This window comes from Halyomorpha halys, unplaced genomic scaffold, assembly GCF_000696795.3.
Source record: "Halyomorpha halys isolate HHAL.00 unplaced genomic scaffold, Hhal_1.1 Scaffold83.1, whole genome shotgun sequence".
Taxonomy (NCBI): Eukaryota; Metazoa; Arthropoda; class Insecta; order Hemiptera; family Pentatomidae; genus Halyomorpha; species Halyomorpha halys.
Window position 1 is genome coordinate 176,972 of NW_027115065.1, and position 11,485 is coordinate 188,456.

Here is an 11,485-nt window from a genome sequence, read left to right on the forward strand (position 1 = left end):
TCCCTGAAGATGGCCGGATTGGCCGAAACGTTGGACTGTTGAAAAATAAAGTGTTGAGACAAAAATGGATACGAATTTTTGATTTATTTAATAAATAATTACCTTGTCTCAAGAAATTGAAATGATATTATTAAATTATTATTTTTATCTATTACATTTTAGAGTTTTAAAAATGCCCAAAACAGGAAAAAAAGCAACTAACCTATAAAAATGATAACAAACAAAATGGTGCTCAGCTGGTTTGTTGTATGACATCATTCTCAATTTAGCAGACCTATTAACAAACTCTTAACCATGTTAAATGCAGTATCTTTTTAAAATGCTAAAAGGATAAAATATTTTTCCATCTAACACACTTTAACATTTTAAACATAAGATCTTGATGTGTCTAATACAAGCCGTGTTAAAGCCACCTCAAATTGACAATGTCTTTCTGAAGGAAAACTTTAAAAAGAACAGTAACAAAACAAGCTAGTTCGGATTATAAACATTTTTTTTTATTTATTGATATTTAGAAATGCACATAAAAAGCATCAAGTAAATTTGAAAATTATAATGGTACGATACAGGCCTGTAGAGAAACTACCCATTGGTTGGACTCTAGATAAACATTTATTTTGCTAATCTTACGGAGTAAAAAAAGCAACAAAAAAAACCTTAATAAAATTTTTTTTTTAATATTTATTTATTGCTATTTACAACTATACATTATAATACATTTAGTAAATCTGATCTAAGTTAAATTGGAGTGTTACAGGCGTGTAGAGAAACTACCCATTGGTAGCACTCTAATGACATTTTACATTAGCTGGTCTCGTGGCCATCTTCTTTTCAGGCACCTCGGAGGATTGTCTGGAACGGAAGAGGATGCAAGATTAGAAACTAGGGGATTTGAGTGGTTAGAGAGTTTATAATGGAAGTAGTGATATCTGGTTCGGGCTAGATCGGTTACATAGACCTTAATAAAGAAAATGAAGAACAAAATAAATATGTCATCGAAGATGAAATAGAATGAAATGAAAGAATAAACAAAATTTACAAAATTAGTAAATATAAAATTAAATACTGACGAACTCCGTTGGTCAGAGCCGAGATAATAGGCCTTGAAAATATCGATATATTATCCACTCCGAATAGTTAGAGACGATTTTTTCAAATATGTGATATTCTTGAAATATTGGTGGGCCCACGTATATACCGCAGAATAAAAAAAATAGTTGCCTTGATTCATCTTTAAGGACGTGACGGCGGTACGGGACGTTGGGAATGTTACTCCCCCTTAGTTAGTACGCGGCGCCAGGGGTTGGGAGAAAGGATCAGTACCAGTAATTCAACATCGAGTAGCCTTCTAAATTCTCCTGTTAATTAATCCTTTTCAGTACATAATATTATATAATAAAAGTATAAGATACAAAAATAGAAATAACTTTAACAGGATTAATATTTCATATAGATTACTTAGGTGTGGTTTAGGGCTCTTGAAACTGCACCAATTGGAACAAACCCGGATCTAATTAATTAAATTAATTGGTGGTAATATAGGTGTGATAAAAGATTTTAGGAGTGAAACAAAGTGCACATTTGTTTTAGCACCTCAATACACGCTTAAATACGATTTTGGAAAAAAATTCTTGAAAAAAAAGATTGCTGATTGTCTGTGTGTATTAATGAATGGAATTTCGTCCGGGTGCGGTCAAATAAAATTCAAATAGTAAATGGGTGTAGTATTTTATTTGAGCCAACGTTTCGCCCCACGTTGCAGGGCTTCGTCAGGGCTAAAAAAAGATACAAACACTTGACATAGTTACAAAGAAAAATAAAAACATAGTGGAAAATAACAGGGGTATACAGTGAAACGTAAAATTTAATAAGAAAAATTAAAGGTTATAAACAATAAATGAAAACGATAATAATAACAGAAAGATAAGAGATGAAATATTAAAGAAAGTACAAATTAAGAGATGAAAAAGGAGAAGAATAAAATAAAATGAAAATGAACGAGACAGAATTCATACCTGTTTTGACGGAAGTCAAAGTCAGAGTGAACCGTTTGTATTGGGAGGAGTGGGGATGGTAGTATAGTACGTCACATAATAACGAAAATAATTTAAAAGTAAACCATGTAAAAATTATTAAAATTAGGTACACAATAAATGATAATATACATAATATAGGAGGAGAAGAAATATTTACAAAATTATAAAATAAAAAAAAAATAGAATAAAATCAAATCAAATAAATAATATAAAAAAAATTATTGTCATGGATAGAAAAACAAAGAAGAAATAAAGTTAAAATGATGGGATAAAATATATGTAAGTGATTAAGAAAGACAATATACCAAATGAGTGGGGATACAGTGATATGAATAGGAAATTAATAATAAATTAATTAATATAAGTACACTTAAGTAGGTAACAAATGAATATAAATTAAAAATTAAGATACATGGATATAAATGAAAAGGAAGGATAGTAAATATAAAAATTATTAAATAAATGGTGAGAATTTAGAGAAACAAGAATAAAAGATATGACAAATAAACTCTGATAAAAATGTTTTCAGGCCAAAATCTTTTGAAAAATCAAAATAATAGAAATAACTTCAACCAACGTACACCAAACGTGGCAGGGGATTAAGGCTATATAAACTGCATTAAAGAGTACAAATGGGATCTAATAAAACATAACTGAAAATATAAAATAAAATGTTCAAAAAGATTTTCTTTTTTTAAAACTAATATTTCGCCCTATTATGGCGAATGTGATATGCTTTTTCATAAAACTATTTTTTTTTACCCCTTTTACTGAAATCAAAATATTATTTTTTTCTTTTTAATGAATAAAAAAGTCATTAAATAGGATAAGTAATATTTTATTTTTTTGCTGATTCTTCAGCAAGAGACAAATCTATTGGCATATATTAACCAGGAAATAAATGTTTACTTTCTGCACTAAGCACGAAGAATGCTTAACTTTGTTAATTTTCTTTTGTTCCAAGGGATTTAAGGGACCAGCCTTAACCTTCCCTGTAAAATTCCCGGGAAAATCCTGAACATTTACAAAAAATTCCCATGACAATCGGATAAACGGTATGGCAGTGCATAAAGTAACAATAAACAAATATTGATTTTTATATATTAGATAAAAAAGTATAAGTTTTTTGCAAACTTTCCGGGTATTACATGTGAATTTTACTTTGTGCTATTTTTATATTTACCCTCTTTTAACGAAGAACTCTATATAGTGGACGAAAACAATAAGTAAATAAAAATAACATCTTCATCGCACTAAAATCAGCAAAGATATAGCAAGAAATTATTCTGTTCTTCGTAGCCAATGTGATTAGCAAAGTTGTGTGAGTGGTATTTCACACCACACATAAACCACGTATTTCATTAGAGATAGGAGTTCATTAATTAAGCTGGAATATTCCCTCCTCATGACTCTAAATATGGAATTTTGCATTATAGATATCTATAATGCAGAGATAGATATCCATCTATATCTATCTTTGCATTATAGATAGACAGCACTCTAAGGATAGTTCTATCTCTTATTCCCTTTCTTCAAACTAATCTTCATGATTATAGTGCTTCAAAGACATGACCTTTCCCGAAACACAAATTGGCAACCGCGGTTTCATAAACGTTCAGTTTATAATTTAGTTGCTAAAGTTTCTGAAAGTAGAAGGAGGGACTTTAGGGTTTGCCGGCTGAGTTATGTTTTTAAGTAGAAGTAGTTTTGGTGCTATTAGACCCGCCCCCCCCCCCCGTAATGTACAAAGTTCCAAACTCCTTTATATCTTTGATGTTCGTCAAAGCGACATTCCAAAGAGCTCTAGATTACGAAGCATATAGGATCAGAAGAAGTCAAATGATGAAGAAGTGCTATTGGAAGAACTATGTAATAGAAATATTCAGAATAGTAAATTAAAAAACATATATATTTGGGGGAATCCTTGCAGATAAAACAGTTTTAGAACCGTCCGTAGCTCAGATGGTAAGGCCTGGATCCTTCGTTCTGAGATCTGCGGGCGGTGCCGGTTCGAATCCGTGTGTGGTTGTTCCACAAAATGAAAAATCTGATCCCCCATCATGGTTAGAATAGGTTGGTCACCTATAGATAACTAGGCAAAAATCACATTCACTGAGGATTGTCTTAAAAAAGAAACAGTTTTAAGATCGTGTTATATGCTATCTAAAATTAATCCATAATTACATGTAGCTAAAAAATAATTTATGTATTTATTGAAATTTACGTTTGAATAAAAAAAATACAATCAATTAATTTCAGAATGGTGAATAATCTTGGAAAAGAACCACCAATTGGTGGTATTTAAGTCATTGCTTTAAATTAGAACATCTTTAAGGATAACGGATTAAGAACTAATGGGTTTGAGTGGGTAAGGATTTTGGAATGAAAGGACTAAATTTGCATATAATGGAACGTTGAGGTCTTTATGGATGAGATTATTTGTGACGTAATAAAGAGCATAAAAAACAGACTACCTCTGATATAAACGTTTGTTCAGCGAAGCTAAGAAAAGAATATAAATAAAAAATAAAATATTTAGAGATAAAATAAAGAATATATATTTATAATCTTAATATTTTCTTGAGACTGGTAAATTTTTTTAAATAAATGATTTAAATTCTATCCATTATAGTCTCAAAACCTTTTATTTCTCTTATAAGTCCGACGTTTCGGCCAATCCGGCCATCTTCAGGGACAATCTTACTACAACTTTGAATTTATATTAAAAAAAACTCTAAACTACATACAGGCTATTCTGCCCAGGTCAAAAACATCAATTTCTAATTAGTCAATATTCACTTATAACAAAATCAAAATCATTTATCATCAGACACTATTCCTTAAAACTTTAAATTTCAAAGTTGTAGTAAGATTGTCCCTGAAGATGGCCGGATTGGCCGAAACGTTGGACTTATAAGAGAAATAAAAGGTTTTGAGACTATAATGGATAGAATTTAAATTATTTATTTTTAAAAAATAAAGAATATATATACTTTTTATCTTTATTAATATTTACAACTATATATTACATAATAAATTCAGTAAATTTGATCTTAGTTAAAATGGAGAATCACAGGCGTGTAGAGAAACTACCCATTGGTAGCACACTAATGACATTTTACATAAGTTACGAGGGCAATGATAACACTTTTATATAGACATAAAATTCAATAAATAAGGAAAACATATTTACGTATCATCGAGGAATATACGGCTCCAGCGTCAACATACACTAAAATCAGTAAGCGGACAAAGTAAACTTTTCCAGAATAAGCTGCGTAACAACGGGGACGAGGTAGGACAAAAGAACATGCCAATTAGGGGAGTGAGAAAAAGTCTGTTACCAGGAGTTGGGGGGGGGCGAGGGGCCGTTTCATTAAAAGCTGTTTTAATTAGCAAGGAGGAGGCAGGAGGGAGGTAGATAACGAAGGCATTGCTACCTCCAGGATATGGAAGGGGGGGGGGGGCTTTCTAACGGTTCGCTCTTATCTACCGTAAGGGAGTTAGCAGGAGAGCTCTGGCTAATGTTTGCGGAAAACTTTTAATTAATTGCACAAAGAAACACAAGCGTTCACAAGCTAACAAACACCAACACACCAGCACGTGCAAACTAAAAACCACATCTATACATATAAATATTTAAAATATGAAAGATATGGTCGAGAGAGGGGTCAAAAATGAACTAAAAATAATAAACAAATATTTATTTGCTGACGTTTTGCCTCACTTAAAGTCAAACGATCAGAATTCCAAACGATCGTAATTCAAAATTATATTAATAATTTAGTAATATCCTTGTTGGGGCGAGGGGCTTTTCGTGAATGAAAAAACTGACCTCTTCCCCAGAGAAAAATGTTCGCTGGTCCGGGTTACAAAATATAAAAAACTGAGGACCTGAATGAATATCACAAAAAACAAACCAAAATACTTTCCAAGTGATATACAATTTAATTTCATTAAAATATAAACAATGAAATTAAAAAAAAAATGTCTTTATACGGTTTATACAGCTGACATCCCAACCCACCCTAACACAGTCCTAACAACATACGCTGATGACACATGTATACTTTCTGTAAACAACGACCCAACTAATGTGTCACAAACACAACAGGCACACATAACATCTATTGAAGAATGGTTTCAAAACTGGAGAATCAAAATAAATCCTGACAAATCCCATCAGATCACCTTTACTGTCCGTCGTAAACCTCTACCCTTCTTTCCTACAGTATCCTTTCTAAATACTCCATCTTGACAAGAGACTTACTTGAAATCCACACACAAGACTGAAACGACAAGAAACTGCTCGTAGATTCCGATTGCTACAACACTTACTTGACAAACGCCCTAAACTTCCCATTCACTACAAAAAATTATTATACACTACGATAATCAGACCAATTTGGACATATGGAATTGAGCTCTGGGGCTCTATCAAACAATCAAATTCCTCCCGCATCAAATCCTTACAATCCAAAATCCTACATAAAATCCTTGATGCTCCTTATTACGTCACTAACTCATCCTAACCCATTAATTCTTAATCTTTCATCCTTAACAATCCCCGATAATCCTCCGAGGCGACTGAAAGGAAGATGGCCACGGGACCTTCTAATTTAAATTAATGTTTGAAGTACCACCAATGGATGGTTCCCTCCCAAGATTTTCAAGTGTATATGAAACATACAACATATTTACTTATTGTATTATTTTGTACAGTTGTAAATTACATTAAATAAATAAATACATAAATAAATAAAAATGAATGATAATGTTGTTATAAAAAAAATTAAGAATGTGAAGTAAAAAAAGAAAATATTTTAATATATATGTAAAACACAAAAAAAATCATTTCTCGTTACACAAAAAAAATATGAAGCTCGATGAAAGAATGGGAGAAAAAAAAGTCACTCACAGTAAATGCTCGAAGATCGATATGCGCATATCGATTATATTTCTCACTTCGCCTCTCATAAACTGCGGTTGTCGATTCGATATGTTGGGTGAGGGTCACTAGTAAGGTGAACCCCGAAAACTAGTTATTGTACGGGAGCCAGGAAGAAAAAAAGGCAGTTATCTTACCCCAATTTTTGATTACTTTAATGAAAACTATGTATAATTACTAGTAAAAACTGATGAGTCTGCCAAGTATAGTTAGATATAAAAAATAATGGCTGTTTCAAACCTTAATAAAATATTATTTTTTCATTCGGAGCTCTATATCATAAAAACTGTAATAACACTAGAAAATCTAAGAGAACATTATTTAAAGAAGAGTAAATATGCTGAGATATTAATATATTATAATATATTAATAATGAGATATTGCCCTAAAAGAGCTATTTACGTCCAATAAAAAATAAAAAGCAAAATTTCTTAAAAATCTTCTGAAAGATTAGTAGTTAGTTAATTTATTTTGAGAAATCTATATCTTAGGAACTATGAGACGTACAGACGTCTATTAGCACTCAAATTAAAGCTAGTTTAATGGACTATAAAGTAGGTTCAAACAGTAAAAACAGAGGGCCTTTAAACTATTACCACTTCACATTGAACAATCGTAATGTGTCCCAAAATCAAACTGTCACCTTCACAAAATTAAAACCCACCCGTCAGTACATATCGCTCGTGTTTTGTTTTCACCATGACAACCGTAACAATTCTTTTGGACTTTAACAACCCTTGTCAAACCCTCGATAAATCTGAAATTCCAATTTGGATTTACTGCCTGATTGATTGCGTATAATTATTTAATGGATTTTAAAATATCAATCTTGGAAAATCATGCTAAGTCTCTTTTGAGTGATTAAGAAGTAGTTGAGATTTTCTTTTTAATCATTTTTGTTTAACATTGACTGTGCAGTAACACCCATTCATCTTCAACGTAAACGACGAAATATCGAAATATAGTTGTAGATAAATCAACAGTTGAAGAGACCTCCACAAAAACATCAATTCTCATCAAGTGGATTGCGCTGGAGGCATAACTCAGGGCTGCAATGGAAGTTAGCGCTGGTCACAAATCTTCATCTCAAGCCTACAACATCTTCTACAGCTTTGCTTTATTTTATTGCTCTGGATTTACATAACATTAATTAAATGACAAGAGAGGGAGAAGTTGTCATAATTACAGCTATAAATGGAGAGAATCTAAGAAACGTGGATTTTTTTATGAGCATTAAAAGTGGGCTAAAAATGTTTGAAAACCCTTGGAACAAAAAGAAGTATCTAGAAAAAAACAGTAATTAAGCTCTTAGTATAAACACTCTGGCTTATCTTCTGAGCTATTCATTTTAAGATTGATAAGAATAAATAATCGAGATTAAAGATAATACTGGCATCTTCTGTCCAGAATTTTTTTTTAAATAATTTATTTATTGTTATTTACAACTGCATAAAAATATATAAAATTAGTTAATTTGCTATAAGTTATAAAATGACATGTGGAGAATCTACCCCTTGATAGAACTCCATTAACATTTCTAGAGAAAATCAACATTTCAAGCGCCAAGGATGATTAACAGGTAATGAAGGAGAAGCCAGGATAGAAAAAAGTGGGTTAGGGTGATTAGAAGGTTTACCATGGAAGGAACATAGAAGTTCTGATCGATGACTTTGTGACAAAGTAGGGAGATTAAGGATTAAATACCATAGAGATTCCATGGTTTAATGGAGCCCCAAAGCTCAACTCCGTATGTCCAGATAGTCATTATAGTCATGTTGATCGGTCTTTGTAATGCATTGGGAGTATATACCGTATGTCTAGTTAATGTCGTAGTCGTCACTTAAAAGTAAGAATTTACAAAACTATTATTCTTCCAACTGTCCTTTAGGGAATATAATCATTAGCAAGGATGTACCCTGGATTAAAACCAGGAGGGGCAAGCCATAATCAGTCAGGTTGTGACATTTCATCTTATAAAATGGCTATGAATCCAAAATTTTAGGAAAATTATTTATAATTATAACTATATATTTTTTAATATAATAATTTTAGAGAAATGTTTTTTATTTAGTATTTATTTTTTCGTTCTTATTTATTTATAATTATTTTTCAACCTTTGTGGTGTCTGTGCGGTTTCAAAAAAAAAATTTGCTGGCCAGTATTAAATAAATATAATTTTAAAAAATATTAACAATTAATAAGCTTTTATTTAAAGGCAAATTGAGTAGGCTTAACCAGAAGATCGATGGTTGACCGTGTATAATAATGGAAAAGGAAGAAAAAAACTTAACCCAGCGAAAAAATTTTGAGCCAATGTTTCGACCCACATAGCAGGGCTTCATCAGGGCTAAAAAGAAAAAACAATTAAATGATTTCAAATGGTACAGGATCCCAAGAGAAAAAAAAATGCAGTTATTTCATCCCAATTTTTGATTACATTAATGAAAACTATGTATAATCACTAATCAAAATTGATGAGTCTGCCAAGTATAGGTAGGGGGAATAAAAAATGATATATTTCAAAAAGATTGTCTGAACAACTAGAAATCAACATTTTATGGATTTATTTTGTCGAATATCATAAAAACTACTACTCCTGCGAAGGTAAACGTAATGAACAACTGTGTTGTGTTAAATATATTCATAAGTTTTGGCAATGGTCAGATTCTCCACTCAAGTTGAGTGTTTGCGGATTTAGTGCACTTGCTCAGCCTCCACTGGCTAACTACCAGTGATGCGGCGAGAGGGATGCGTTGAGATCTTTTTGGGATAGAGTGGGCTCAGGGATCCTCAGGTCGATTGTGTAAATATTGTATATTAGAGTGTAAATGTGACTAGAGACTATATTATTTTATTATTATGTTCTTTTTTTTATTTATTTTTCATAGAGATAGTTTGATTATGTTCATTTTGTTTATTCTTCTGTTTGTATATATTTTAAGAGATTTTTTTTTTTTATTCATTTATTTTATTTTATTTCAATAGTGGGCTAAGTATAGGTACGGGGAATAAAAAATACTGGCTGTTTAAAACGTTTAAAAAAAATGATTTTTCATTCGGAGATCTATATCTTTAAAACTACTAACAACACTAGATAACCTAAGAGGACATCGTAGAGTAAATGTTCTAAAATATGAGTCTCGGTAGAGCTCATTCAAGCTATCATTCAATAGTCCCGAGATACAACTTCTTAAAAAATAACATTTTACAAAAGTGCACTAAACAATCAGAAGTTTAGGGATGTATTAAGGAAGATCTATATCTCAAAAATCATTCGAGGTATAGTAGGTATATCTATTAGCACTCAAATTAAACCTATTTTAATGTTCTGTAAAGTAGTTTATGGCGTTTATCTTCCTAGGAGTTGTACTTCTTTAAACATTTGCTAAAATAAATTAATTTATGGTTGTTTGAATAAAAATTATTTCTGAAAAATTTATATTCATTTATATCATAAAAAAAAAAATCCTTCGTAAAATCCTCAATGCTCCTTACTTTGTCACAAATAAAATCATACATAAAGACCTTAGTGTTCCCTGTGTAACCGATCTAGCCCGAACTAGATATCACTCCTTCCATTATAAACTCTCGAACCACTCAAATCCACTAGTTTCTAATCTTGCATCCTCTTCCATTCCTGACAATCCTCCGAGGGGCCTGAAAAGAAGATGGCCACGAGACCAGCTAATGTAAAATGTCATTGAGAGTGCTACCAATGGGTAGTTTCTCTACTCACCTCTAACACTCCAATTTAACTTAGATGAGATTTACTAAATGTATTATAATGTACAGATTTAAATAGCAATAAATAAATATTTTTAAAAAAATCATAAAACCTACTATCCTCATCATGATACGTGTAATAAACTAATTTATAGTAAGTTATATTACCTGTATTTTGAGTATTGGCACATATACGTAAGTCTTATAGTTCCTGAGATATAAGATTTCAAGAATAAAATTTTTGAATTTTGTTTGTCAAATATCATAAAAACTACTACTACTACAAATATAAACGTTATAAACTACTCTATACTACATTAAACTAGCTTTAATTTGAGTGCTAATAGACTATACGTCGAATGATTTTTGAGATACTGATTTCTCAAAATAAATTAACCAACTTCTGATTTTTCAGTAAATTTTTCATGAAATGTTGCCTTTTGAAAATCTATGTCTCAGAAACAATTGGATGTAACCAGCTCTATTAAGGCTCATATTTTAGCAAATTTATTATACTTTTTAATGATGTTCCATTTAGGTTTTCTAGTGTTGGTAGTTTTAATTCTCGTAAAATGTATCTATTTGTTTGTTCTTGGTAAACTGATCTACTGCTGTGACTATGAATGATGGTCTGATCTCACATTGCCGTCTAATATTTTTTTTTTTTGTTTTTTTTTTGATAGATAGATTTATTTATTGATAGATATTACAATCTGCCACACAGTTCTGGGCAATAGGTAATAATGATAAATGATCTCATACATACTAAAATAAAAAA

General features: G+C 31.1%; 1 protein-coding gene across 1 annotated transcript in view; it reads right to left on the minus strand.

Moving 5' to 3' along the window:
• Positions 1-2,722: 2,722 nt before the first annotated feature.
• tobi (target of brain insulin) overlaps positions 2,723-11,485 on the minus strand; it is a 210,036-nt gene continuing 201,273 nt past the window's right edge. Inside the window, exon 11 of the mRNA XM_067052159.1 lies at positions 2,723-2,736. The gene's annotated coding sequence lies outside the window, so the exon portion shown is untranslated. The remainder of the gene's footprint in view (positions 2,737-11,485) is intronic.